Source organism: Varroa jacobsoni, unplaced genomic scaffold (assembly GCF_002532875.2).
Source record: "Varroa jacobsoni isolate VJ856 unplaced genomic scaffold, vjacob_1.0 scaffold_463, whole genome shotgun sequence".
NCBI classification, from domain to species: Eukaryota; Metazoa; Arthropoda; class Arachnida; order Mesostigmata; family Varroidae; genus Varroa; species Varroa jacobsoni.
Window position 1 is genome coordinate 1 of NW_019213365.1, and position 27,845 is coordinate 27,845.

The 27,845-nt window shown below is 40.9% G+C and overlaps 1 long non-coding RNA gene across 1 annotated transcript; it reads left to right on the forward strand.

Moving 5' to 3' along the window:
* Positions 1-9,031: 9,031 nt before the first annotated feature.
* LOC111260662 (uncharacterized) lies at positions 9,032-11,913 on the forward strand. Its single transcript, XR_002680470.2, has 3 exons — positions 9,032-10,010; positions 10,197-10,239; positions 10,717-11,913. It is a non-coding gene; the product is annotated as an uncharacterized LOC111260662 (long non-coding RNA).
* Positions 11,914-27,845: the final 15,932 nt, after the last annotated feature.

Consider the following 27,845-nt stretch of genomic DNA (forward strand, 5'->3'; position numbering starts at 1 on the left):
ATATGCTAAATGGTGATGCTGCAAAAATATGTTTTGTATCGGTTCTATTTAGATGGAGGTCAGCGAAAGTCCCTTGTACAGTTTTATCCATGGTGCCGTTTCGTTTGTGGCCGTCGTCGCCTTCCTGATGTAGGTCAGGACCGGTTTCTCGTTGCTGTTACCAGGCCAGACGGAATATATATGTTTCGTTCTCGAACAGGCAATGCATTATCTTGCGTTGCTTAAGAGTCGAACAGTGCGCATTTAGATTAGGAAAGGTCGAGCGACCTATGGTGCTAATGTCGACCGTGTCGCTGTGAGCAGACGTCGATTCGAGTCCGATGCGAGTGCGTCTGTGGCCGATAATGAACCGGCTGGTTTTAGGTGATTTAGTGAGAGCAGTGATTTAGTGACTGGCCTGCGTCGCTGTTACCTATCCTGCACACTCGATTATTTGATTGCCGTACACGAACAATGACGCGACGGTACGGTCGTGCAGACAACCGCACTTCACTGTCGTTCAGAGGAAGGGGTGATATTGTTGCAGTGGGCACTGCTGTGCCGACTGCTGAAATCACTGTTTTGTCCATTTAGAGCACCGGTAGTTGCAGAAGCAACAACGTCGCCATAAATGGTAGCGGAAGTAGAGCCGATTAAAGTCGCTATTTCGCGATATAACAGCCATAACCGCCGCTGCTAAAAGTAGGCTTGATCTATGCGTGCAATATAGGCTTGTATATTAGAGCACGCATTACACAGTACGGAGTTGATACGATTTAACAGGTTCGTCCAATAACATTGGGAACTTTACCTGTAAGTTACTGATCTATGGGGGCGACTCGTGTTTTAGCGGTTCGGTTGGAGAAAACAACCGTATCCGTTTCAGTACAAGTATGAAGCGATAATAATTCTGTAATATATAGATGACGTTTTTCCTCCATCGCCTCCTTTTCGGTAGTGCTATTGAGTTTATACTGGTGAGATTTGCGATTACGGCTTTATAGACATACTGAGAATTGGGTTATTTAAAAAAATAGGTCTATTCAATCCAGCTACCTTATTAAAAGTCTACAAGTTTATATATTGTGTAGACTATATCAGTCCACTATAAATATGGCTCGATGATTACAATTTGGCCAAATAAACGTTTCGTCTAAAAACGAACTGCGCTTAGAGTGTATCTACGTTTATATTCAAACCTCGACGCTGCATTGGTGTGACCCTATAGTATTTCTGTCTGTATGAGCTATAGCGAGTTGGTATCGTACGGTCCGCTGTGGTCCGACCCGCTGTCAAGAAGACTCGTGCTAGGTGGGTAGAGTAAGCAATCACGGCAGCGGTACGTCTGAAACGGCACGAGATATGCCGCCAAATAGATCGGAGTGGCCTGGTTGCGTTTCGGTTTCGCAGCCAACTACCCTTTTGTGGGACCTTCTCGTGGCCTGACCCGGAGTATTACTAAATAACACTGTTCTAAGTAGTACTGCAGAGGAAGACCCAGCGGCTGTAATTCGACCACGACTAGGCATATAGCATAGGGCAGGTCAGAATGGGAAGTTGCGGTTGATTATGTCAGTTGTTAGAATCTAAGCCCGTGTCAAAAGGCCGCAGTCTAAATCCAGCGTAGGTCAATAGAACATCAGATTGACTTAGCAAAATGATTTTGTACTCTCGAAAATGAGAATTTCCTGATACGGATATGCACAGTGGTAGAAGTATTATTATGATTGCTAGACGAACGGAAAACCTTCGAGTACTTGACTGTTGACAATTGATAGGTTATCGTTGATATGATAACTTGATTTAAAAGTGACCTTACAAGTAATCATTGAGGACAATTAAGGGCTAAATGTAGGCCAATGGATTGATTAAAGTCAGAGAGTTTTATTGTTATGACCACAGTAGCAGCATATGATAATATCAGCAGCGGTCACGTCTATAATAGCCTACGAGTGAAAATCTAATTTTCACTAAATGGAAACCTTTGGATTTTATCTTATCCTATCTGAACAAGGCCAGCAGTGCTATAGAAATTGAACAGGCTAAAACAGCTCCTATATTATATAAATAGATTTATTAGTAACTGTTCGCGTGGCTTTTATCTGAACATACACCGATCTGTTTAGGTATCATAGCGAATTAAGCGGACGGCTGTAGTAGACACGAAACAGCCTTACTATATAACTGTCTAATGTTATGATGATTCCAATTAACGAATCTCAACAAAAAATTCTGAGGATTAAATTTAGGTGAGAAGCTTGTCAAATCTTGACCGACGTCGTTGGTATTTTGCAGGTTCTAAATGAGCACGCCAACGGCTTAGGGCTACAATAGGAAATATATAGCAATAATTAGATAAACCGAAACGCTTCAAGTTGAAATGACGGGAAACGTAAATAACTTACAAATGGCGAAAAAAATGTGACTCAGATCGATTAACTAGATGCTTCGTAGATGGCAGCCCTAACAACGATTGCAAATTTTAAGCGGCTGGAGTTCGTAGCTGCTTTCAGTCGACGGCAGCTACTGAATTTATCATAATAGTGAACTTTACTTGTCGCATGAAGGTTGCCGATGTCAACGGTAAAAGGATTAGTGGAACTTTAACTTTAATAGAATAACGTAGGTTATTCTATTTGTGCACGATTGTGTCGCTGCTTGTATGTTACCCAGAATTCGTTTAGATTCTTCGCAGGATAATAATAATGGTAATAATTTCTATTACCGTAACGCACTGCTGCCACTGTGACTATATAATGTGTTTGTAAGGTTTTACATTAATTCTTTTTTATCGACCCCTTCCAATGTTACCAATAGCTGAGAAGAGGTAACTTTCGAAAAATACCTCACCCCGGCAGATCATCTTCGCCAGTAACGATCAACACGAGGGACCGCCTCGTCCCATTCTGTCACCCCGCTAATCAAAGGTTTTCTGCGCCGATGGGAAATCCGTCGTTGTTACCGAATGCTGTCATTGTATTATGTAAATTATTTTCACGGTAGTCTGCCTGAATCACGTGTCTTCTTTTGCCCATGATTCTTTTACTTCGCTCATTGTGAAGTTCACTTTTCTCGTAACGCGAACAGGTTTCCTTTTTCAGCGTTTGAGCCGCGTACGGCACACCGACTCTAAGTAACACCAGCAACTTCTAAATATCGATATATTGCCAACTGCATCGCTGAAGAAAGAAACTTCTGTCGAACGGCATTGCCACGACCTCCCTCTAGCCTCTAACACGTGGAGCTTCGACGGCTACAGCCGGGCCAATTTAGGTAGCATCACCGTCCTGCTAACTGTATTCACTCTTATATTCTTGCCAGCGGCATCTACTGGCAGCGCCTTTTGAGTTCAACCTCCTGCCACTACGCTTTGCATCTTCATTTTCACTGCAGCGGTTTGAACGACTTCGTGCCAAAAGTTTGGAGTTCCGAGAACACGTCCATTGCCCCTGCCTTCCAAGCCTATCATCTTCTTTGTCCTTACCCGTTGATGCGCAGAATGTCTTCATGCCCGCGTAGACAAAAACGCCGAGCACTATTTTATTTCACATATATATATATATATATATATATATATATATATATATATAATGGCAGTTTATTCGGGTAGTTTTTCGTTCGTGTGACTGTTTGGGCAGCGTAGTTTGTTGTTATGTCTTTGGCGGATTTCAGTTGCTACAGGATCGACACTAACCGGTCGTGCTGACGAGATCATCGACAATCGTCCACGTCTGAGGGTCTAGACAAGTTCCTGGAAGCGATGAGAACCATTTACCTGGCCAGAAAGTACTATAATAGAGGGAAGAATATTTACTCTCTCAAGTTAGAAAATAGAACTACTTACGCTGCACAGTTGAGAGCCCTGGTGTTAAAAACGTCTCCATTCAGCGAACTTCGTTGGTAGACTGATACTAGATACACGAACGGTGCATAACCGGCTGCACAAAGGCGAACGAGCGGTAGACGATACTGGTTGATTACGTAGAAGTTACTTAACAACGAGTAGTAAAAAAGTTCACGCTGATAGAAATCTGTTTCCCGCTCGTATAATAACTTATTCATACAGGTTGACTAGCGCGCATCGTGTACGAAACTTGGGAACAAGCAACTAGAGGCTAGGCAGTCCAGAGGCTATTGCATTGACTTCAGTATCATTCACGTCCACTTAATAAACCAGTTTACGCCACTGGGATGTCTACGTGTGATGAAAGGTAGCGATATCGTGATGAACTTATGCTATTATAAGGTCGATCCGCCCCCTGACTAAATCTTGTGAAGATAAGTTGATCACTAAGTAAAAACAGGCTGTAAAGCACTTTCTATTGAGATGTAATTAATCAATTGCATAATGGTATAGCAGTATAGCGGTTCGAGGTAACTACAATTTGAGAAACGAGTGACAGTCCGTGAGGGAATACTACACCTAAGCTGTAAGCGCGCGACTCAGACGAAGCCGAGATTGAAGCTGATTGACATGGGTTATCCAGACAACAGAAACGGCTTTTCCTCAAGGTCAAAATATATCAAATAAGATTCTTCGAAACTAACACTAATTAAGTTTACCTTACTAGTATAATATCACAATTAGCCCCCTGAATTGAAAGAGATAACTGATAGTGGCGATGAATGGCGAGAGTAATGCTCTCGGAAGCACTCGAAACACAAACACAGATCTCGCGCTTTCTCATAATTACAATTTGTCATTATATTTTACTAAAGCGATCGGACGTTCTTGTTCTGGTCGTCCATCGTCCTGGCCTGCCAGCATTATTTGTGATAGCAACATCTGGCCTATAAACTCACTAAGGGTCTAGGACCTATCAGGTACTTAATGCGAAGGAGCAATAATTATGCATGATCACGACAAAGCTTTTTATAAGAATTCAATGAGTAATATTAAAGTATTAGCTCGTGCTTTTTGGTACAAAAGGTAACAAATTTCCTACTGGAACGTTAAGGTCTGTTCTCGAGAATCGCGAGCTACCGTTACGCGAAAGTTCCTCGAATTTGAATGCAATTACGCAAACAGAACTGAATTTAATGGTCCAACGTGCTCCGCTATCGGATCATCGTACATAGGCTGTTATACCTACAAGCCATAGGCATTATATACGAAAGGATATGATCAGATTAGAGAGCATCAAACAATTTCTCCATAGCATTTAGTGCAAGACAGAACTCACGCATACTAGACGAAAATGTTGCGCCCAGAAGGGTCGGCTAAGGTTTATGCGTTATAAAGTAGCAAATAGCTAACGCTTGTTTCCCTACCAATCCCCCTGGTTAAAGCCTAGATTACGCATGGAAATCAAAAGTTTCCATAGTAAAAATTGTGCATAACTGAAAGTCAGAGGGAGATAGAGTCAAGTTAGACTTATGATAGATAACAGGTAGAAGGTATGCCATATGCCATTCTATGGGGCGCTATCAAAAACAAGGACTGGGGCAGGGGCGGCCATGTAAATCGGTTCGTTTGCGTATGTACACAAATGCGAGAGCGATTTCTATGGTAGACAATATGCTGTGTTGTCGCACATTGGAAACAGCAGACAAAATTAGGCATGCCTTGTTATTCTTTGGCGGATGCTCACCGTCAAAAGACACGATACCGGCCGGAGGAACGAATCACAAACAAAGGTTTATTTCTTCTATAAAACGCACGGGCTCTAACAACAACAACCGCAGCAGCTGGCTAAGTCTAAATATAATCGTTGTATTATTACCTCTGTGTTGTTGTTCTGTCTTGCTATCCTAGGTGAGCAGTCCGAAGTTATGCTGTACGTTAGCACCAGTGGTTCTCGGTAGCATAATGGGTACGCTGATGAACCAACCAGGTTGTCGTCGAAAAGATACCCAGAAGCAATGTTACGAACCGCTTGGGCACTTGTCCTACCGTAGTTGTAGAATACGTACGCGCACGAATGAATCGATGAGATGGGAAGAATACAAATTAGAGATTAATACATGTGTAAATGATGAAAAGATATCCTGTAGTGTGGGATTTGTAATCGAATTTATACAAATATAAATGCGGCTGTTATTGTCGGACGGACCGTTGATTCAAGTCAGCGTTTGAAATATACGGGTAGCTGTGTAATGATTTGTTTACAAGATTTAGCGTCTAGATAAATATGAGATACGGCAGAATCGCAGCACCGGATTGTATATCGATTCACTTTTTCTATTTATAGAAACACAAATACTCTAGGCAGAAGGCCACCTCATGTGTCCTGGGTCAGTCGGGGACATGTGAGCGTATGTACGTCCGAATAAATAGAAATCGAAGGTATCTCTCGAAACGTAGACTACTATGGTTCACGTAAGTTGAAAAACAGAAATGAAAAATGTGACCCATCCCCATACGACGACAAGGCCTAAGCTTGCTTGGCTTTTACTTTATGCTCATCTATCGCATCTATTTATCAAAGGCGCGTAACATTTGTATATGCGTACTAACCTTTTTGAAGACGGTTCTAATATAATTTTTGTTAATCGGCTGATTCAACGAGAAACTAGTACGGTGAACAGAGTATGCCGAATCGGGTCCTCGTTGAAATACGGGAAAACTTTCCCATATACTCTGCCGACGTAAGCCGAGAGGCTCCGTCCTTGCAAAGGCGCTGATATTGCGTGTCATAAAAGCTCGGTAGGACCGTGTAAACGGCTCGTTATTATTAAGCGGTGTTATCTTGCTGATATTCATCTGTTCCGACGATAGGATCGCCATAAAAATGATTAATAGGCAATTGATTAGCATGTTGTATGAATACTACACGATTTGTGTATGTAGAGAACGTATGCAATAGCTTACATTTACCTATTGGTCGAATGTTTAAACTATTTTCAAAATTCCGAAACCCCCATCTGACTGGAATAGCATAGTAGTCCTGCCGTTGATATGCGGAAAATATCGATAATTAATTTGCTTGTAAATTGACCATATATACTCGTCGGGTGCGTTTGAGGCCGCCTCACAAAATCCGGATCCGTATCGAACCCCACATAGTGTCAATTCGCTTTGCTTCTGCAAGATGTCTTCAATTTGTTTTTCTGCTCGCCCCAAATAAAAATACGCAAACTATATAATGCTTCTCAGCGAACCGACAACAGCAGGAACAATCATCGCATAATTGCAGAAATAATAAATATAGAAATAACGAAAACATATAAAATGAACTCTGCTCCAAAATCTTGATCATAAGCAAAACTGTGTGCTGTTACTACTATAACAGGTGTCTAATCTAATAATAATAACAACGACTTAATAATAATAGGATGAACAGACGCCAGAAAAGATCCAGTATTCGAACGAGTATCGATTGTATCTCCCGAACGGGTTGTCTGGCTGGCTGGCTGGCTTCGTCTCATTGACCAAATGTCTGCCATCGTCACTATGCAGAATCTATCGTTTACTAGTCCACCGAGCCCGCTCTAATATGGGCAGAAGCGTTGTGTCTTCTGCAACAGGTGAATTGCTATTTCTCTCGAATCTGATTCGTGGGTTTCGACTTGTTTCGATTCCAGTTTCTATTCCCTCTTATTGATTCCTTGTGTTTTTTGCACATACGTACAGTGCTATCTAGTTCGATCAATGTATATCTTTTCTTCGTTCTAAGAAAAGGCTGATCCCCGCTTGAATTATCGGCAACGAATTATGAGGTTTTACCGCTCCGCCGCAGCCTGACGGGACAAGCGGCGATTTTGTAGATTTACATAGACGGTTTACTGAAAAGATCTGTGGGATTGAATCTACTTGAAGCTGTCCTTCAGCATTTACGTAAGTGTCTCTGTATGTTTGTCGCTACCGACGACGATCTTGCCGCGCGGTGCTACCTCGGTGTTTGTATTTCGATTTCTCAGAAGCAAGAGTGTTGGCCGAAGAAACTACATCAAAAGATAATCTCAATATCGTCGAGACAGTATGCTAATGATGGTGAGAGGGTTCACCCAGAGAAAGCTATTGACTGGCGCGTACTTTTTATGCAGAAAGGATCTATACAGGATCAAAACGATCCACATCAACGAATTTTGGTGCTACTTATACTAATAAGCGCTGTCATCGAGCCATTGGTAAGCTGCGACCGCTTACTACTACTACTACTACGTATGCCCCTTGTTGGCCGGCCAGCCGGTATTGTAGTGAATCCTTTCTAGGTTCCTGCCTCAGCAAGTGAAGAATGATCTAACAATGCACGCCGGCAATGACAACAGCTTGAGGGACATTTGAAAGTAGTAGCGTCTTCATCATAACAACGACACGGGTTTTCACATAGCCGTCAACCTTGTTGCCACCAACGATACTACGCCGGGTCGAACAAAGATCCGGCCAAATCAACTGTCACATCGCAAATACTGAACTCTACTCGCGTCATGCCCTATGCAGCTAACAGGATCTCCAGCAGATCATTCTGGAAGCCATCGCTTCTTTTCCGCGAAGACTACACACGAGAAGAGGCCTATCCTGTATACCGTATATATATTAGTATTATTTAGGATTAATTTTGAGTGCTGAGGGTTTTTGGTTTTCGCAAATACATAACAAATATAATACTGAGATACTAGTAATTATGTCCTTGTAATGATCCATATGGCTCAGTGTACTTAGTATATGCAAATGCTTTTAAATTATAGTTGCTTTCAAAAATCAATGTCTCATATTTTTGAAAACATATCGGGCGATAGAAGTTGAGGATTTCAAGTTGTTGACACCAGCAGCTAGACTGAATCATATCAATGCCATCAATTGCCACACATGTAACTATCCTAGCTTTATAAACAATACGAATTCATCTAAACGTGTTGTTCTCAACGTGTCTCAATCTGTAGCTGATACATAAAGGACTGACGCGGTCACCTTCCTGCTCGGTTGATTTTTTAACTTGTCTTACAGCTGATGAGGGGCACCGTAGCGTTCCCCATCTATTTATATATATAGTACCACATATACATAGATCAAAAATCACTTCTGTCCCTTTTCTGAGGTGGAGTTCTGAAGACAAAACTGTCCTGAATTCGTATTCTTTCTTATAGCGTTACCGTCACAATATTCGCTATGACTTGACGCGCCTCTAAATGCTGACGGAATTTGAGCGAGGCTTCGCTTCTGCTTTACAACGAACGATGTCTCGTTACACGCGGCTCACGAACAGTCTTCGATTTCCGGTAGCGATCGACTCGAATGAACAATACCAGTCAAGCAATGACGAGATGGGAGATCAATTCCACGAACTCAAATACGATCACAATAGTAATGATACGAAATAGACAACAACAATAATAACACCTAAAAGTCAAAAACAAAAATAGGAAGGGACTGTGAAGGCATGAGAAGGGCCGTAGCCATGAACAGTAAGGATTTATTGGCGAGAGATCAGCGTCCATCTACTTTCAAATAAGTTGCCGCTTTTTCTTTTCTTTTTTTTTTTTTTTGTTTTTTTTTTTCTCGTTCTATGATACAGAGCCATATCGATTGGTGAGCGGTTGGTTCGGGAGTAGGCGTTTTTTGGCAAAATGAAAATTAATGTTATCGTCCTGTCGGTGACGGCGATAGCGAATGAACGGCCACGTAGTCCATTGAAGATATGGCGGTGGCTACGATAAGCTGTTATTAGCCGATGATCCGTTGTATAGAACCGCGTAACAGCAAGTATGATTGTTTCTCACATAATAAATATGAGCAATTTATAGCCTTATCCGAACAAGACGTGTACAGTAGACATGTGTTTGGGAACTGTCGAAATCCGGCCATACGTAATAGTACTAAAAGTACTTTCACACTATTCGACGGATGCCGCTTCAGTTGATTGTTCCGTTAATTAAGATTCAATCTGCAGTAAATCTGATTCATTTGCCAATATTGCAGCTCCTCTAGTTGTCCGCTGTAAGACTAAGCCATGTGCAGGGAATTGTAAGACAAGTTAAAAAAGAAAAATTCTGTTTTAAATACAACAGGTGATCTTCGCTTGGAGTCGAATCCCTCGATTGGAGAACTCTCTCATATCGTGACTCTTGTCGGAACGCCAAAACGTGTGGTCAGAAATAGTATCTCATTTTTATTACGAATTGGATATCCTCAAGATAGAAAAGCGCGGCATAATAACATCATTATAGTATACGGGTGTGTGAATCACCCACGGACTCTTTCGAATAACGTATTATCATACAAACTTTGTAATTCGGTGTGCATGAATCTACGAAACTTGCCGTTTCTTTATCAGGTTCGAGTACAACGCCATTATTTCGTTTATCGGATAGCGAGAGGTGAGCAGCAACCCAAAGTTTTGCGTTCCGGCGTGATTTCAATACCTGCTTAACAAACGCTCTTGACCGGAGCCGTGGGTGAACGCATTAACTTTATTCAGGAGCGTAACTGGTGAATCATAAAAAGTTCTCACGGACTTTTTGCACCCGTACTACATACCCGCTACTATACTTCGAACAATACAAATCTCCAATATAATGTTTTTTTACATCGATCTAATCTATTTTTTTGGACGCTTGGTATCCATCGATTATTTTAGCGAAGCTCTTACAAGGTTTATAGGCAGCCAAAATTTGCCGTCTTTCCCAGCTTGCGTTGTTCAATCTATTATAGATCCTGATATAGTGTTTGTTTTATCGAGAACCTTTTAAAGCATTTAAAATCGACTGTTTTTTTTTTCCTTTATGGGTATATAATTGTCTTAGGTAGTCGTAACTGTTTTGCTCTTAAGATGATTCTATTTCGTCAATTTTTAGTGAATTCGAAAGAGCCTTTCGAGACGCCAATATAGGATAAAGCTAAGCGTGCCGTGATTCATGTTGGCCGAGCCAACGCCTGTTTTGAGCACGTAACGGAAGATCTCTGCAAGTTATTGTAGCGTGTTCTACACGTAACCTGAATGGACTTTTCGGCCTTATCTCGTCAATGCTGTAACGTTAACTCGCTTCCTTTACCCGATGCAGTAAGAGACGTGTTGACAGGCAATTATCTCGAAATAGTCATTCTCGGAGCTTCTTTGCGCTAGGCGAAGAATCCGAAATGGACCTCCAGACAGATATAAATGGATATACAGATGAAAATAAATAGAATTGAATGAACACTACATATCTTGTCATCGTCAGTGATGAGCTTAGGAATGTTTCGGTCAGAAAAATGATTTTGTAATTGAAAAAAATGTTAGCAGCATAAATAAGTAATTGAATCATCTAGTAGAAAAGAAAAATAGCTTTTCGATGTCAATTTGTTCAGTAAATCAACATCTATATAATGAGAAAAGTTTTCAAAACTGCCAAATATTTAGACGCCTTTTTGAACTTTTATACGCTACAGCGTTCAACGAAACACTGCAAACTCCAAGTGTTAAGAAGTTTGAGGGCTTCGTGCTGTATTAATCCCTGTTCATCTAGCGCATAAAAGTTACGTATCTTTACTAAATTTACCAGGTGAAAACCTGAATTTACCTGGTGTACCAGCCAGGTGAAGACCTATTACGTACAAGGACTTGGCAAGCTCAGTGGGTCAACATAATTATCGCTTCATTGCGTACCATCATTTGTCCACCGTTCATATATGGGCTATGTATATATAAAAGGCAATATCAAATCACTAAATAAAAATTTTCAATTTTATTATAATTTCCTTATAGATGTACGCGCATCGCTAGATTCGGACTGAGATTTCTGGCGGGACAGCGGCTAATGTCAGCAAGAACTGGTCCAGCTTTTGCCTTCTTTTATCATACTACACATGTATCTAACCCTTAACGTACATAATAAGTGAATAGAATGAGATAATAACAGGGGGTCTTTGTGATTTTCCGTTTCGGTTCCTTTATTTCCTCTAACGCAGAACAGTCAGGCAGTTCTGATATTTCAGTCTATTATTGAAGTGTTTCGCCAAAACTACCGACTTTATCAATAAAATGTAAACGAGTTTTCGCACAGCAAGGATAAGACGAACAGTTATTATATAGGGTACGAATAAGTTCTACTGAGAACGAAATAGAAAGTAAGTGTTTTCAGTTTGAGAATAGATGTCAAACAGGAATAGAACTGCGATTGCCGGACAATTTGAGGCGAGATTATAAGCTACTCTCTAGGTGAAGCCTGTCAGCATAACTGATCGCAGTGATACAACAGTTCATTACTGCTTTTTTTTTTTTTTTTTTTTTTTTCAATACCTGATTGTATTGATTGTTATCACAAAGTGAGAGTATGTTTTCAAGACGAAGTTCAACAAACGGGCTGTAATGCTTTTTTCGTGCAAATAATAACGTACGGTGAGGGCACGTCAGTGCTATGATACAGAATGTCAAAAATTTACCTAATGTTTATTATTTATTTTTCTTTAAAATCTCGCAGAACTGTACACCATTGGGATTAAATCTCCATACACAACATCGTTGTGCATCATACACATGTTGGGAACGCAAGCGCACACATCATTGTAATGATCATATGAGCTCCAGTCATCCTATTAGTTTTACTAGGTCGTCACCTTTTAAATAGCTGCTTTGGTATAGTTATCTATTTAAACATCATCTTCTTGTCCAGCTAGAGTTCCTTACCAGACATGTCCAACGAGCTTGGTAGGACATTCGGGTATCTATACTAGCCAACCAGCGCACGACAGGCGGCCGAGGGTTCGAAATGAGAAGCGCAGGGTGTGGATGGCACGGACATACGTTACATTATCGCATTCGTCCACAACCGAACATATAATAAGTAAATACCAAATAGAATACGCCGACTGACAGGGCTAACTAACCATTCTAGTACGCCAGGATATTTCTGGACTTAAAGAACAGCGGACTACAATTCAAGCCAGTTCTATTTATCGTTTACGTGTGCTGATATGGCTTGGTTTTATGATTTTGTTAGGATTACAAGATGTACCCAGTTGTGGGGCTCGTATATGCTATATATATATATATATATATATATAGCTCGACGTATACTATAGCCATATAAGTAAAATGCTGTGAACGGTTCAAGAACAAGCATTTTCAGACAAGGCCTCTACCCGTACCACACAGCCAACTGACAGTAAAACATCTTTGCACTATAAAGCCTTTGCATTGTTGCGGATAAACATTTTTTTTGGGTTACGCAACTAAGCGATGTTACAGCATTTTTCTGCTTGAATGCAGTTCGACATTGCTAGTATACGCGAAGGGCTAGTCTCCGCGGATGTACCGTGACGATTTGGGGGCTTGCCATGCGCGTCATCCCATAGGCCCCACTGTTGGCAGCGATGTTTTTCTAGGATTGTGTTGTGAAAGTTCTTTTTGTCTGCTTTTCCCTCTAGTCTATTGTTTATCGACGTTGTGTCCACGCGGATCTTCGTACATCGAACGTTTAATAACCGTCCAGTTACTTGGCACCGTGGTAATATTGACAACCTGCCTGTGCAAATATTTATGCGCGTACCCTGTAAATTTTGATGTGTATATTTACGTGCAATTACAGTTGTAAAGTATAGGCTTGTTACTACGTATAACTATAGCACGCAAAGATGTGCTTTGTGTAGTGTTGCGCGTAGAAATGCTATTGCGTACATGTGTCTTTCGCTAGGGGTTCCTATATTATTTCTTTACCCCATGGCGCTGGAAGAGATGCCTCGCTGCGGCTTAGTGCCGGTCCCAGATTAAAATGGTAGCAATTGGTGGATGGGCGATTGAATAACAGCATCAGCGGCTTCTATGATCTAGTCCATGCATATCGGACCACTTCCCTCACATCAAGAAGCCTCTACAGATTTAAAGACGTAGGCTCAGAAATTATTGAAGTAAGAGACACTATATATTCACGAACTGAGGTAAACTATACGAATTACATGATTAAAAGTGAAGCCGTGATCATTTGTTTAGCACTGCGTTGACGCACGGTGCCTACATATTTATAGTAAAATTTGCACAACATCTGTTAGGCGGGTGCAACAATAACGACCTCCCTAATACTAAACTCTAAGATCGTCCTCATATATATGTATATATAAAGAGTCGTTGACCTTGTGCAAATAAGTAGTACACCACGTGCAATCGTACATGAGTGCTATCGACGACTTGCAAATGAGCAAGCGAGTTCCCGCCTACGTGATCTGGTATGACATTATGAAAGAAAAAAAATGGTAAGATGACTAGATGCTAGACTGGGCCTTGGCGGTATTGAGAAGCGACAACTGCCATTGCTATTCGTTCTTCAATAAGTCACAGGCGGGACTCGTCTCGTGTCTGAGCATCTGGAGCAACATTAGATATTGAGCGAATCGAAAAGAAATGAGCAAATTGTTTGTAAAGCGTGCATGATTCTATAGGGAGGCGACCGGAAGAGCGCCACAGAGGCGGCTGGGCCGAATAAAACCCAACGTAAATCCCCGCGCCGCGCGGAGCGACGTACCGTTAATTCCCTGGTGGATTTGGAAATGTGCATACGTGAGCGGTAATGGTGGACATAGTGGCAGCAACAGGAGGAGTGTCTGTTGTAAAGCCACCCGTTGAGAGCACTCAGAGCAACGCGACGCAGTGGGATGATAATGCAGATGGTAGGAAAAAAATGTTATCATTTGTATTGCATTCGGGAAGAATCGGTACTATTTTGACTACGCGTTAAGTCGAAGTTGATCTCAGGCAGGGGACAGCTGCTGTGGTCCTACTATAGGGAAGCGGACAACAGGTCGATGTCGTGCAGGCACTACAACGAAGATTTCCTTTCATAGAAGGGCTGAAGCTAAGGGTCATGTTCATCAACGCAGACATACTCACAAGAAGATCATCATATAAATGTGACACTTCCAAACTTTAACGAAGTATACAAGTTTATCGAGTAACACTTTAAACTATAGAGAATTGACGAGATAGTAACCAACTAAGATTTAATAGGTATAAACTATTTCTACGTAAATGATCTGAATCCGCAGCAGTAATTCATATCCGTGCAGAAATTTTGACTCTCAGATTTAATTTACTATAAAGCGAAGTGTCTACCCGTATAAGCTACTGTGGGGCGGTCGATAGTGAGAAAAGTCAATAAGATATTCTTCGCCCAAGCTTATGCAAAGTTCTCAGATATGATACGGCATGTTCGACGTGGGAAATCGCGCATCATTCCTCAAAGATCACATATATTCGAGTAGCTTCTTGTGAAATATGCATCGCAATCCTCGTCGTAGTGAAGTGCTGAATTTGCCCATAAAGAGAAAATGATGGGCGGCCGCCGCATCGTCAAACTGGATTAGCCTATCGATCGTCAGTCATCCGGCTTAAAGTTGCATCGACCAGTAACAGGGTGACATTACGATCTCAGGCAGATCCAGCTTACCTCGAAAATAGCACAGGAATCATTATCAGTTAATGAGTGTGTCTTTTGGGAGATCTAAATCTAACATGGCTACAGTGTCCTTAGCTTCCAATTAAACTTCTTTTGTTTCCTGTTGACAGACAATATTTAACAGCCAATAAGCAAGGGCAAAAATATTTCATTACGCAATCGACGTTGTAAAGTATCTTTCTCTGCAATACCTACATGAAACCTAGAATGTATTTACACATGTAATAAGGGGCATCTAACAAGACAACAGATTATCGAGGTATGTTTGTCTTTATCGAACAAGCATTTACAGAACAGGGAGCGGAGCGCCTAAATCGATAGTGAAAATTGCTAGTTGCAGCCGAAGTTCAAAATAGAAACTTTCTGTTTTGTTTTTTCGTATGCTTTGACGCTGGGGAGTATACCAAATGTATCTGCTGATCTTAAAAAGTCAAATGCGTTGGAAGTATCATTAATTCTGAAACGAAAATCGAACCCAGGACCTAACCGCTGGCAACTTTGCTATCTAGTGCACAGTCTCGATATATGTGAGCACGGCCATGACGGCATGTCACTACAAATCTATGAGTTTGATACTACTAACCTTAAGTTTGACTAGAACGCTACGAACGCCGCCGTTTCCCTACTATACCTCTACACTCCACAAAAGCTAGGCTTTTAAACAAAGATATCATTATGAACCTAAGCTAAACATGCAAGGAATTGGTAGAATACAAATCTAAATCATTAATCTGATTCCAATCTAAAGCGAAAGTTTGACCTTGTGCTGTTCCCGTAGTAATTTTTTTTGACAGATTTGTCTTTGTAGAAAATAAAGAGCACTTCGTCCCGAATAATCGACCTTTCGCCAACTTAGGTATAGCTCAATTTACATTTTGAGATACCCAATTCACTAATTTAATAGCAAAGAGATACTGTGTTAGCATTCGGTCAACATGACTTTTTTAGACGCGACATTTTGAGTGTGGTTCTCCTTTTCACAGTACAGGCAACCAGCAGTTTGGATGCTGCTGTGAGTCCTTGTCCTGAGCGGAACGTGTGGGGTTTCTACGGAGTTCTATGTATTCATGAACCGACCTCATTGAACTACTACGTTCAGTACTAAGGCAAATTGATAGAAAGAAAAATATTAACTAATGATATCAGCAATACCAGTGCATATATTTATACATGGACTAAACCATGAGACCCGGCGTGTTCTGATATCTTCGTAATCGATTTAGTTAGTCACAAAGATGGAAAGCGGTCGCTCTTCGATGAATGTAAGCGATTCTGCTACTGTAGGACGAGTAATTCCCATTCAAAATAGAACGCACCGAAAACCTTTCATACAGACATGTTGTGAATATGGGTCCTTTTTGTCATCAGGCTAAAATAATATTTTAATAAAAATAAAAAAGGGCTGATAACACTTGTGTAACATTGTGCTCAAGTATAGCTGCGTTCTTTACGTTGGGAGTTTAAATGTTTAGGCATCACTTTAGACGGCTGCCTCTCAGCACGTAACAAGGTATACCTATACGAGGATGTAAAGGAAACCTCTCGAATACTTCAAATACGGGAACTCGAAAACAAACGAAACAACCTTCCGCTTCCTCCTTTTTTACCTGCCACCGTCGGTTTTTTTCTAAATTTGTGTGCACCTATATTCCTTATGGTATACTTGATAGTAACAAAGCCGACAAAATTTGTGCTGTTTCGCTCATAATTTTCTTCAACACAACGAGCTTAAGTGGTCGATAAAATTAGCACCATTTCATACAAAAAAAATGCCAACTTAAATTCTGCTCGCTATGCCTTATCGTTTGACTTCAATGTGGCTGTTCCCACTCACATTGTCATTCCTGCTGGTAGCCGAGTTTTACGACATCGTCTTGTTTGTGAGACAATGTATTTCTTCGTTAAGATTTGCTTTGTCTGTAGTGACCCTGTTATGCTTTAGCAACGGTGGTGCCCAATCATCAATCATTGGCAAGAAAGCGTCCGGATCCTTTACTGTAGCTCTTGCCATTCTATCCACCCGTTTCATTGCAGTATCTTCATGTATAGGAACGACAATCGATCAGTTCTTCTTGTAGAAGCACATGTGCATATATTAACTGTCCAATATGTTAGGAGTGACTACTGCTTAACTCCCTGGGACGAAACTGTAGATAATGGAAATAATATCACGTTGTTATTTATATGCTGGCAATAGCCGTCTGTACGTCTGTTCAATGGAACATCCTAGTACTTCAACGGCCATTTTGATAGCAGCAACTCCTTAAACCGTTGTTTACGTAATGGTTGGCTCATTTATGCGTTTCGTCGCTGTCTGTTTTATCCTCTGGGGCTTTGGCGAGTTCTGATGAGGAGCTGAAGGGGCAGAAGACTGCGTATCAAGGAAACATCGTCATCTCCATATAGCTTCGCATATATAGATCTAGCGTTGCTACTATCTACCGTCGCTTAGTGAACGTCAGCAGGGCCGTTCACCGCCATCGATAACAATGGTGATGGCAGTGTTTTTTGATGATTTGTTGTGTGTCGTAACAATAACAACATCCGAAGCTTGAATAACAACAATAATCAACATACGATAGACAAGACTAACGATAACGTTTTTCTCTAGCCTCCTACGAATCGCACTCCACTGCCTCTTGCCTTTTCTATCTTCAGTGTTGTCGTCCATCGATCAGGACAATTATCAGAAAGCCTTCTGGCCTTTGCTCGTTCGCGCCCTGGATTTCTGCCGTCTTCATTGTCATACTAGGGTCGCGCAGCGACGCGTCAGCCACTATTGCTTCTTGCTGATGGCACACAAAAAACGAGTTCATCTCTACTAGACTGGGGCTATTATATGTTGCGGTGCCGTTGCGTCAGCTGGAACCGTCGGCATCTTTGATTTTCGTAGGAGTAGTGGGATAACGACGAAGGGTCATCGGCAAAAGAAGAAAGAAGCTGTCCATTGAAAACGACGCACTGCACCACCCTGTGAGGCGCACGACGTCGATGATACCGAATTTACACTGTCGACAATTCACAGCAGTCGTCGATGCAGTATGAGGTTATTGACGACCGAGCGGTGTCATCGTGAATACGACTTCGGTTTTCGTCGTCATCGTAATTTTAAATTGAGTCAGCGTAATAGGAGAGACCGCGCTGAAGAACGTGAGCCATCGGCAAAACGCAGTAGGCTGCCAGATATATTGGTATGTTTTTGTGCGCGCAAACAATTAGTATCGTTGCAAAGTTGGCGAAAGAATTTATTCGATCGGATCGCGGTATCTACGCAATGCAACACTTATCGCTAGAGCTGATGCTATCCACCGAATACTTGGCTTTACGTTCAGCCCAGAGAAGAATGAGAACTCCGGTAAATATCCAGTATCTTGTCTCATTTAATGTGTGTGTTTCTTTTAGTAACCGAGTTTTACGCTTGGACTGCCTTGTTCATAGCTCTGCGTAAATCTACACGCGAACTATCTCGAATACGGGTCTGACTAGCGTGGTTTGAAGCAACTTTTTTAGGTTTAGGCCTTTGGATTGGGCGATAAGGGGCTAGTATTAAGATTCACGCGTCTGATGAGAGTCATTTTATGTTAAAAAAATCAAATGCACTTTGGCGACGGCCGGAGGCCGATACAAGACGGGTGACAGCGGGCACAATATCACCGAATGTTGTAGATTGCAACAGCACTGCCTGAGTATAAAACTCTACACACAATAGGCAGGCACAAAATTACTTTTTACAAAAAAATCAGACCTTTCTTTTTACTTTTCTGTCGTAGCACTTAGTGTGGTGTCCCTTTCCAAAAAGTAGTCGAACCGAATTTTGAAAAAGTATCGATACTTGCCTTATTTCGCAATTACTCTAATAGTTACACGGCTGTTTATAAGGTTAGATCAGTTTTGAAAGCAATAGCAAGATGACGTCAAACCCGTAACAAGTCAACAGTAGGACAGCAGCGGGCTAATTAGGGTGAAGGCTGTGCCAGGTACCTGCTACAGGATCCAGAACTCTACGATCGAATATTTAAATTAGAGTAACTGAACAGTCGGAGCAACTAATAATAATATGCAATTGATAAAACAGCATAATCAAATAGCATAGAAATTTACCGGGGTGACACAAACACTGCAGCGGTTTGAAACCGAAATAAGCTGATAGAAAAATTACAGCGAAGGACTTACGATAGGACAGGTAGGAGAACTGCAATGAAGTAACTGGGACAGTGCAGTGAGACCATCTAAAGCAGTGCCTATGATTGTACCGGATAAAAAACGTAATACGCTTTTTTAGGATGACGAAACAAGCTCAGATTGAAGACTCTCGTCCGGCCAAGTAAACGAAGAAACTTAAAACTCTTAGGTGTCTACTCAGTTGTACGAAAATTGGATAAATGAACGCGACCAGATATTAGTCTGCGTGTTCTGACGCCATTACCGCCCACAGTGGTCGAGTGACGCTAGCTACTTGGTCCCGATATCTTCTTTTCGGCGGCGCTATAGACCATAATGTCTTATTTATTGTGCACAAATAAATCACGCAGATTAAAAAAGCGTGTTACTAAATTAATATATTATTTATCAGTAATTTTATAATCCTATTTTATATCTATAGCACTAATGTTCGATTTCGTAGTGGTATACATGTATTCCTATATTCGCTAATTTGCTTTCAATATATGGCATATGTAGGTACATAGAAAGCAACTTTATGACCTTTGTTCTGGTTGTGATTGATCGCGTCGACATTATCGGCAGCATTTGACAAAGATATTAGCAGCAATGACAAACTACTCTCATGTCGTCCTCCGTGATCAATGTTGACCGGCATAGCCAAAGAAGCAACTAACTGTGCTACCATAGATCTGAGTGTCCTGAGGCAGTCGATAACGAAATACCACAGCGGACGTATCCGTTCTTCTATCTATCAGCGTAGTCAGTAATCCTCCCAGTCTCCATAATATTACGCAGTAAAAACCGATATATATATATATATATATATATATATATATATATATATATATATATTGCCCTGGCATACGTTCAACTCATGTGTCGAATCATGACATTGTGATCATTCCCCTTTTCTTGCCTTTGAACCCTATTCCCATTTTTGCTGCGTTGCTGACCTTGCGCATGGAAGCTAAGTAGTTTCTCTTCAGAAAAAAAAGCGAACTTTATGCAAGTGTTTATCGTTCACACTGTGACGTGCATTCTTTGTTATTACTGTCGTTTACTTGAGTCTCCGTTGGTTCTTGGTTACCAGTCCCCCGCCTTAGCCCGAACAGCCTGCGAAGCACCGATGAACTGGTAGCCGTCCGAATGTCATCCCGAAGTCCTTTTTTTCGGAGGACATCGACCTTCGTATGACAGTAACGTTAACGATGCTGATAGGTGGAACTGCGAAGCGAGAGCCGATGACTATAGCATATCGAAAAAGGAAGAATCGAATAGACGATAGCAGAGAGTCTTCTGAGACGCTGTTAGCTCGTGACTTGTTCGTTTGGCCTACCCGACCGTTTCTTACAAATGACAAGAAACATCTTAATGACAACTGATAGTTAACTGCTGTCTGTGTGCAAATAAAAAAAGAGAGTAATATCAAATTGAAGGGTTTCTGTAACTTAAAAGCGGCAGCTTTGTTTCCTTTGATGAGATGAATGTATGCATTGTATATGTGTATAGTGAGTGTATCAGTGCCACTTTCAAGTCCGCATCGAACTGCCAAAATTTGAAAGCCAAGGAGCCAAAGGTGTACCTGCACATTGCTTTCGATGGTACATGCTCATTATACATACTATTCTGCACCGTATGCACGTAACATGCTGACGAAATACTTGTGAGGTATTTAGAATATTTGGTGACGTTTGAGTTGGCTTCACGAACAGCCAGAGCGGGGTGAAATTTGCTAATGTCTTCCCCTTTATTTTAATGTAGATCGTAGCAAGATGGCTAGCGTCGAGCCACAGTTAGACCCACTTACAAGAACAGCGAAATAGGCTAGAGCAGAAACGATATTTCTAAATCATCACGATATCAGATTATTGAATGACTAGAAATGGCAATGGAAGAGAAACTATAAACGAACGATCAGCTGTTAATATCTAACGTTGTTAACGTGAAAACGAATCGCGATAGACAAGGGACAAACACGATAGCGAGATGCCCAATGTCGCTCTTTTACCAGTTACTGCTGAAGATTACTTTAACGTCAAGCCGGTCTGGGGGCTCGTAAGCGTCAAAATTCAGCCTCGTTGTGATAGCTACCAGAACGTCATTAGCTTATCAAACTTTTTGATTGCTGGGCACAATTTTAACCGCCTCTGGCCAATTCAAACTGCGTATCTCAAGCGCAGTTCAAACGTGGCCAGTGGCCAAGCAATTAAAGATGGGGCTTTGTTTCGAATGTTATGCATTGCACAAAAAACTGGTCAAAAAACCCTATCCGACGCAACTAATCAGTGCGCGATCAAAACATAGAGATTGTCAACACAGATAAGATACTATATCTAGGCTTGGTCTATCGAAAGGGCTGGATTCGATCGTTCCTTTCATTTATAATCATATGCGATTCGTTTTAGTACGCAAGACATTTAGAGATGAGCCTATGTCTTTCGTATACACACACACGCCCATATATATATATACATGTATATACACTTGCTTTAGAATATGGGATAGCAAAGCCCTTCAGTAGACACAGATGTCAGATGATCACACTTTTCAATTTATCTAGAAATAACTAGAAATAAAAAAACTGCAATACGTAGGCTAGCTTGCGAGCACAAAATAACATATACATGGTTCGTATGCGTATATCTATATTCTGGGTTGTCTTCTCCGATGATTAACCGTTTCTCCAGCTAGATGACTTTAAAGTACCAATATCCTAGGCAATATGAATGATGTCGAACCTGTATAAATCTCATTTGAAAGCTGAAATTTGCCACATGCAATGCCCTTTTCCAGACCTAAGATGAAAACTCTGCCCAGGTGAATTAAAAATTTGCTTCGAAAAGAGAAATGTTTTAAAGATGGTTGATCGCTTCCGTTCTGAGAGTTTCGAGGTAAAAGTTGCTCCCTGTTATTTCCCTCACCACTTCCTGACCAATTACGGAAAAAGTTAATGAAGTTACTGCGAACTTGAGGTTGAGTAATACCGACACCGAACCAGCCATGATATCGCTAAACGACCACCAAACATTTTTGAAGTGACAATGCAATCTTACGCTCAAAAACCTAAAATCTTTTATGATAATCTAGAATAAAACTGACCACAAAAAGCTCGACGTTTAGGTGTCACACGGATTACCACAGAAAAGAAATTCAATCGATCGTAATTTTTATCTGCGACACCGTAACGAAATCAAATCTTCTATAAAGTAGGCAATCACAAGCGGTTAAAAGTGGATCGCCTATGACAATAATATGACAAATGAAAAAAATATGCCCTACAATCTGTGGCAAAACCCTGACTGACGTTAAAAAAGTCGATGCTATACGTTTTGCGGGATTGGAAAGCAATCATACATTATATGTTGTTGCTATCCGGCAGATTGATTGATGCGAACCAACAAGATTACAACAAGCCATTGAAAAAAATCGATCGGAGCGAGTAAACAGAAAAGGCGCCGTCTTCTGTTACGACAGTGCCAAGCCACACGTCTCTAACTACTCGGCGAAACTGAAAACTTGGATGGGAAATTTTAATGCATCCGCCGTATAACCCGGATCCTGCACCATCAGACTATCGTCTATTTCGGTCCTTGTTAAACCCCCTTAATACGTTTGTGTATTTTCAACGGCGGGATGCAGAGGTCACTTATTACAATTTTTTGTCAAAGAATCACAAAAACTCTATAATGATGATATTACGAGAAAAATGACAGAAGGTTGTTAATCAAAATGGTATATATTATTACTATATTTTAGAATATAAAAAAATATTTGCTTCAATTTTAACTCGAGTTTGTTCTAACGAGAAAATTCGCTATATAAATATGGGAGTGACAATCTCAGGGAAGCCTTATTATTTATGCCTTATAACCTAGGACAACTCGTTGTTTTTATTTGCAGATCTAAAAACTATTCCACGTACGTAAATTACGCACGTTCACGAGACCATTGTAGTACCTGACATGATGCCTTTGCCCCACGCTTGTTCAAAAAATGAAGCTGGGTATGACTCATTTATACTCTTAAATTCTATGAGTGGTGAAGGCGAACTCGAAAAATCGCTACTCCCCATAATAACAAGGAAAAAAATATTTTTTTACTAACTTATTGGGAAGCACTTTTGGTGGGAAAGTGGCAAGCGGTACTGAACCACGGGCGACCGTGTGTAAGCTACCGCGAGCGATGTAAAACCACCGGATTCGCTACGATCTGGCGGACGAAACGTCATGTCGACTGGCAACACCGACTGAATACCGGTACTTTTAGATAAAGATATGATAAAATTAGGTAAACACATTATAGGTAAATATTGAAGAAGAATGCATTGTATGCAGTTTAGATAGTTAAGCTTAGAAAAAGGGTTAGGTTAGGTAGAGCGAACCCTTTTTGTCAATGTTCATAAAATAATCTGGACATTTCGTTTTGGTCGTTGGTATTGAGATATGGGCCTATTTGCATGTACGATGCGTGAGTTTCATGGTTTTTAGGCCCACAAATTAGCTTATGTATTAGGCTAGTTTGTATGTAAAAATTACAATTACCCTTACTAGAATGGTATAGCACCTGATGAGCGTTCGGGGTGAAGTCCTGAATTTCTATAGCTAATTTTTTTATTATTTATTTATATATATATACTGCAAATCAAAGCATACCTAACTTGTCTTTTGTAAGCCGGCATACCGATCAGTTAATAGATTACATAACCAGCATTTTGGTATTTGTACTCGCGTTTTAGCCTCACAGGGTCTGCAAAAAGCGATGAAGTTATTGCATCGCTCGCACCTCGCCCGGAGCTCTACTGTAGCTAAATGATGACGTCTTACGCAAAACAACTTGCTACAATCGTCTCAAATACGTCGGCTATCAGCGCGTAACTTCCGTCATGAACTACTAAACCTTATAATTATTGTTAAGTTATTTAGTTAAGACAATGTTATGCGATAAAATAAATGGCTTACAGAACCGTGACAGCAGCGAATCACTATAATGCCTTTTTAACTATTTAAACGTTAAAAATTACGCAGTTTTTAAAACTTCTAATATATAATATAATTTTCCATGGAATTTGGTTGGTACTTTGCAAAATTGCATAGAATACGCCTCGGTTTTTGTATATTTTCGAAATTATTTATTTCAGCTTAGAATTGCAGTGTTGTGATTGTATTTTACTAAAATTATTTAAAAACGCTGCTATTAGATTTTAGAACGCAGTCCTAAAATCAGTCAGAAAAGCAGTCAGACGATAGCGATACGACGTCTGCATGACTTCGGGGATGTCTATCAAGTAAATATAACCCCATATGAATGGGAAGGTGTTTTTTCCTTCCTCCCTCCTATGAAATAGAGTCCAATTCGATAGAACATGTTACGATATGAAAAGAATACGCGTACTCATCGACGGATTTGTGCAGTTTTTTGCTTTAAAGAAAAACTCGTAAAATGACATTTTGTGATGAATGGTTTGATTTCTAGAAGGAAACTACCTCGCGTTGCCATACTAAATTCTATATACATTATATATACACATAGGGCATGTTCATCAGAAACTGTGTCACGCCACTGAGGAGTAAGTTACTGGGCGCTTGCCTATTTCGACCAAGGATAAACACAAATTGCTAACTAATCGATCGACCCGGTTTAACGGCCGGTTCTAAAAAGCACGAAGTATAGCGTCTAGAGAAGCGAACCGTTGAGCTGCTGCATCGGTGCATTTCCATATACAGCATGTGGTAGTAGCTCTGTGTATAGGAAGAAAAAAAATTTACAGATGCTATTTTTTGCCATTGAATTGCTACACACATAAAACCACGGCGTATATAAACGCTACAGATTCAGCGGCTGAAGATGTTTCTTCCCAATCAATTATAATGACTAGAGAACACTGCTAAGCGGCAAGTCGAAGAAGTATTGATAAGTGGGTATTGTGTCAACTGTACATGCTTAAGTCGTTCCAACCCCACTTGGACCCTTCGTCATAGACGTTTTATTTTCTGAGTATTTTTCAAGCTTTAGGGAAAAAAAAGCTGCCCAAAGCTAAATACAGGCTCTAAGACAATACGAAGATGAAGCTCTTTTGTGCTTCGCTAGCTACGCGTAGGCTTGATCTTGATGAAACTCGCATAAGCTGTTGCGTCCAAGTGAACCTTCAATAAGGCCCGACATAGTTCTTCTGAGACGTCTGGGATCAATTCGTACATCTGTCAACATCATTTATTTTGCCTTTTGCACGCTTTTGGCCGTACTGACTGCGCCAGGTCGCCTAGAACGGTGATCGCTTTGCGAATTTTCTCATCCGTCACGAAATGTTTGGTACACGCCAATGCCCTCGACGTCAATTTATGGCCTATCATTACTTGAAGATTTGATTCCATTTTTACGATAAAACATGATTCACACTTTTTTTTAAAGAGAAAACGCGAACGAAAATCACTTACTTCGAAGGGCTTGAAAGATACTTCAGATCTAAGACGTGGCCCGCGAACAGTAGAAAACCAGCCGAGTGTTACGTTAGAAGCCATGTATCGGCCCATAACCGATAAAAAAGCGGCTCCTTTCCCGATACCTGTTTCATATAATGTTATTTATAAAATCATTTTGAAACAAAAAATTTACTGCAAAACCTCAGGCTTTGTTTCAAAGAGGTATTCATCCGATTATGCATCATGGCTAACAGAATAATATTGGTCTTCGGTTTTCGCTAGAGCTGGAAACCAATCTAGCGTCATTTCAATAGCAACTGCTCGTTTTGGGCGATTATCTTTTACCGCAATGATTTGCCAGTCGGGCCGACTTCACCTCTTTGATTAATGGTGAAGGCTCTTGGTGACTGATTTAAACAACTGCCTGCTGTTGACACTCTCACTTCACCCAGAAGCTGGGCCTGCGGTGTTTATCCCGCGTCTACTATATTCGATATAGCCTAAATTTAAGCCTACCTGATTAAGATTTACTTTGTCGTTATAAGGTCACGCTCTGACCAAGCAGACGCCTAACTTGTAAGGACTTGTTTCTCGACGAACTCTCGATGGATGTCACATCATTTAAAGAAGCAATGATAATCAACGCCACCTTCGTCTATACGTGTATATACATAGGCATACATGTGTATGCAAGGATAGCTAATACTTCTATTCATTAGTTGAATAGCTCTCCATGTGTGTATCAATAAAACAATCTAATGGCTATTCAAATCCAGGACTGCTTTAGATAGCCTAGGCATTGGCAAAGGATTCGTCTCTCGGGTAGTTTAGAACCAATAAGCTTTCGAAAGAAATAGAAAAGGCAGAAGTGTGAGCAAGTTGCAGTGCTGTTGCGGCGTCCCCGATGGAGCTACTACATTTCAGGTAGCAACATGTAGAAATCGGCTGCCGCATGATCCGGTGTAGTAGCGCTATTTTCTTCTGCCCAATCCATCCAAAGCAATTGAGAATTTTCTATCAGATAATGGGCTAAAGGTGCGGCATCTAGAAGGCTCTTCAAAAAGCGTATGGGGACAAATATCGAAGCAGCTTCCTTCCGTGATAGTATATTTGTCACGGTTTGGAAATTCTCGTTTCAACTAGATACATCGTTTGAGATGTCTAGATTTTTCGTCCAGCACGAGCCACTTGGGTTTTAGTTCGTGTCCGTTATCTAGAAAAACCTGTTGTGCTGCATCTAGTTCATGCGAGATCAAGATACATTACCACTGTTCTTTCCCCTAATTCATTCGCCTCGGCTCCCCATTGTTGGCTGTCTCCACAGCAATCAGAAATCGCGTATATACTGTTTCGTTTCCCCGAGACGATTGCGAAGACGGTATATATTTTGGATCTCTGCACGACCTACCTTATACCCAGAACATTCGTATTCTTTAGGCAGAAGGGAAATCCACTAGTAGATCAGATTAAGACATTTGTCCTTTCCATTTCGCTTCTTTGCCCCCTCAGATGAAGGCTACACCTGCAGTGGGCAGTTCTTGCCTAGCCGAAGGGACACAGCCGTATCGAGGAAAAGCGATAGCATCTGCCTAAATGAGCGGACGCGCCGTTGTTCGGACAGGTGAACACCTTAGTCTTACTCCAACAACAAACAAAGTCCAACCGTTGCGCCGCATAGTTACGACAGTCCATATTATCATCAACATTGTGCCTGTCATCGTTGGCATTAACAGTACAACAACAGTCATATATATATATATATATATATATATATATATATATATATATATATATATATATCTGATCATCAGCTTTTGTTCGCAGCAATCTAAATTCAATTTCTCTTTGCCAGCAGTTCCGCTAATCACCATTACGTTACAGATGTAATATGAATGTGATAGCAGTGTCGGCAGAAGCTGTGGTGATACTGATAGCAGATATTGTTAGAAAATAGTGCAGATGGAATGAAAATAG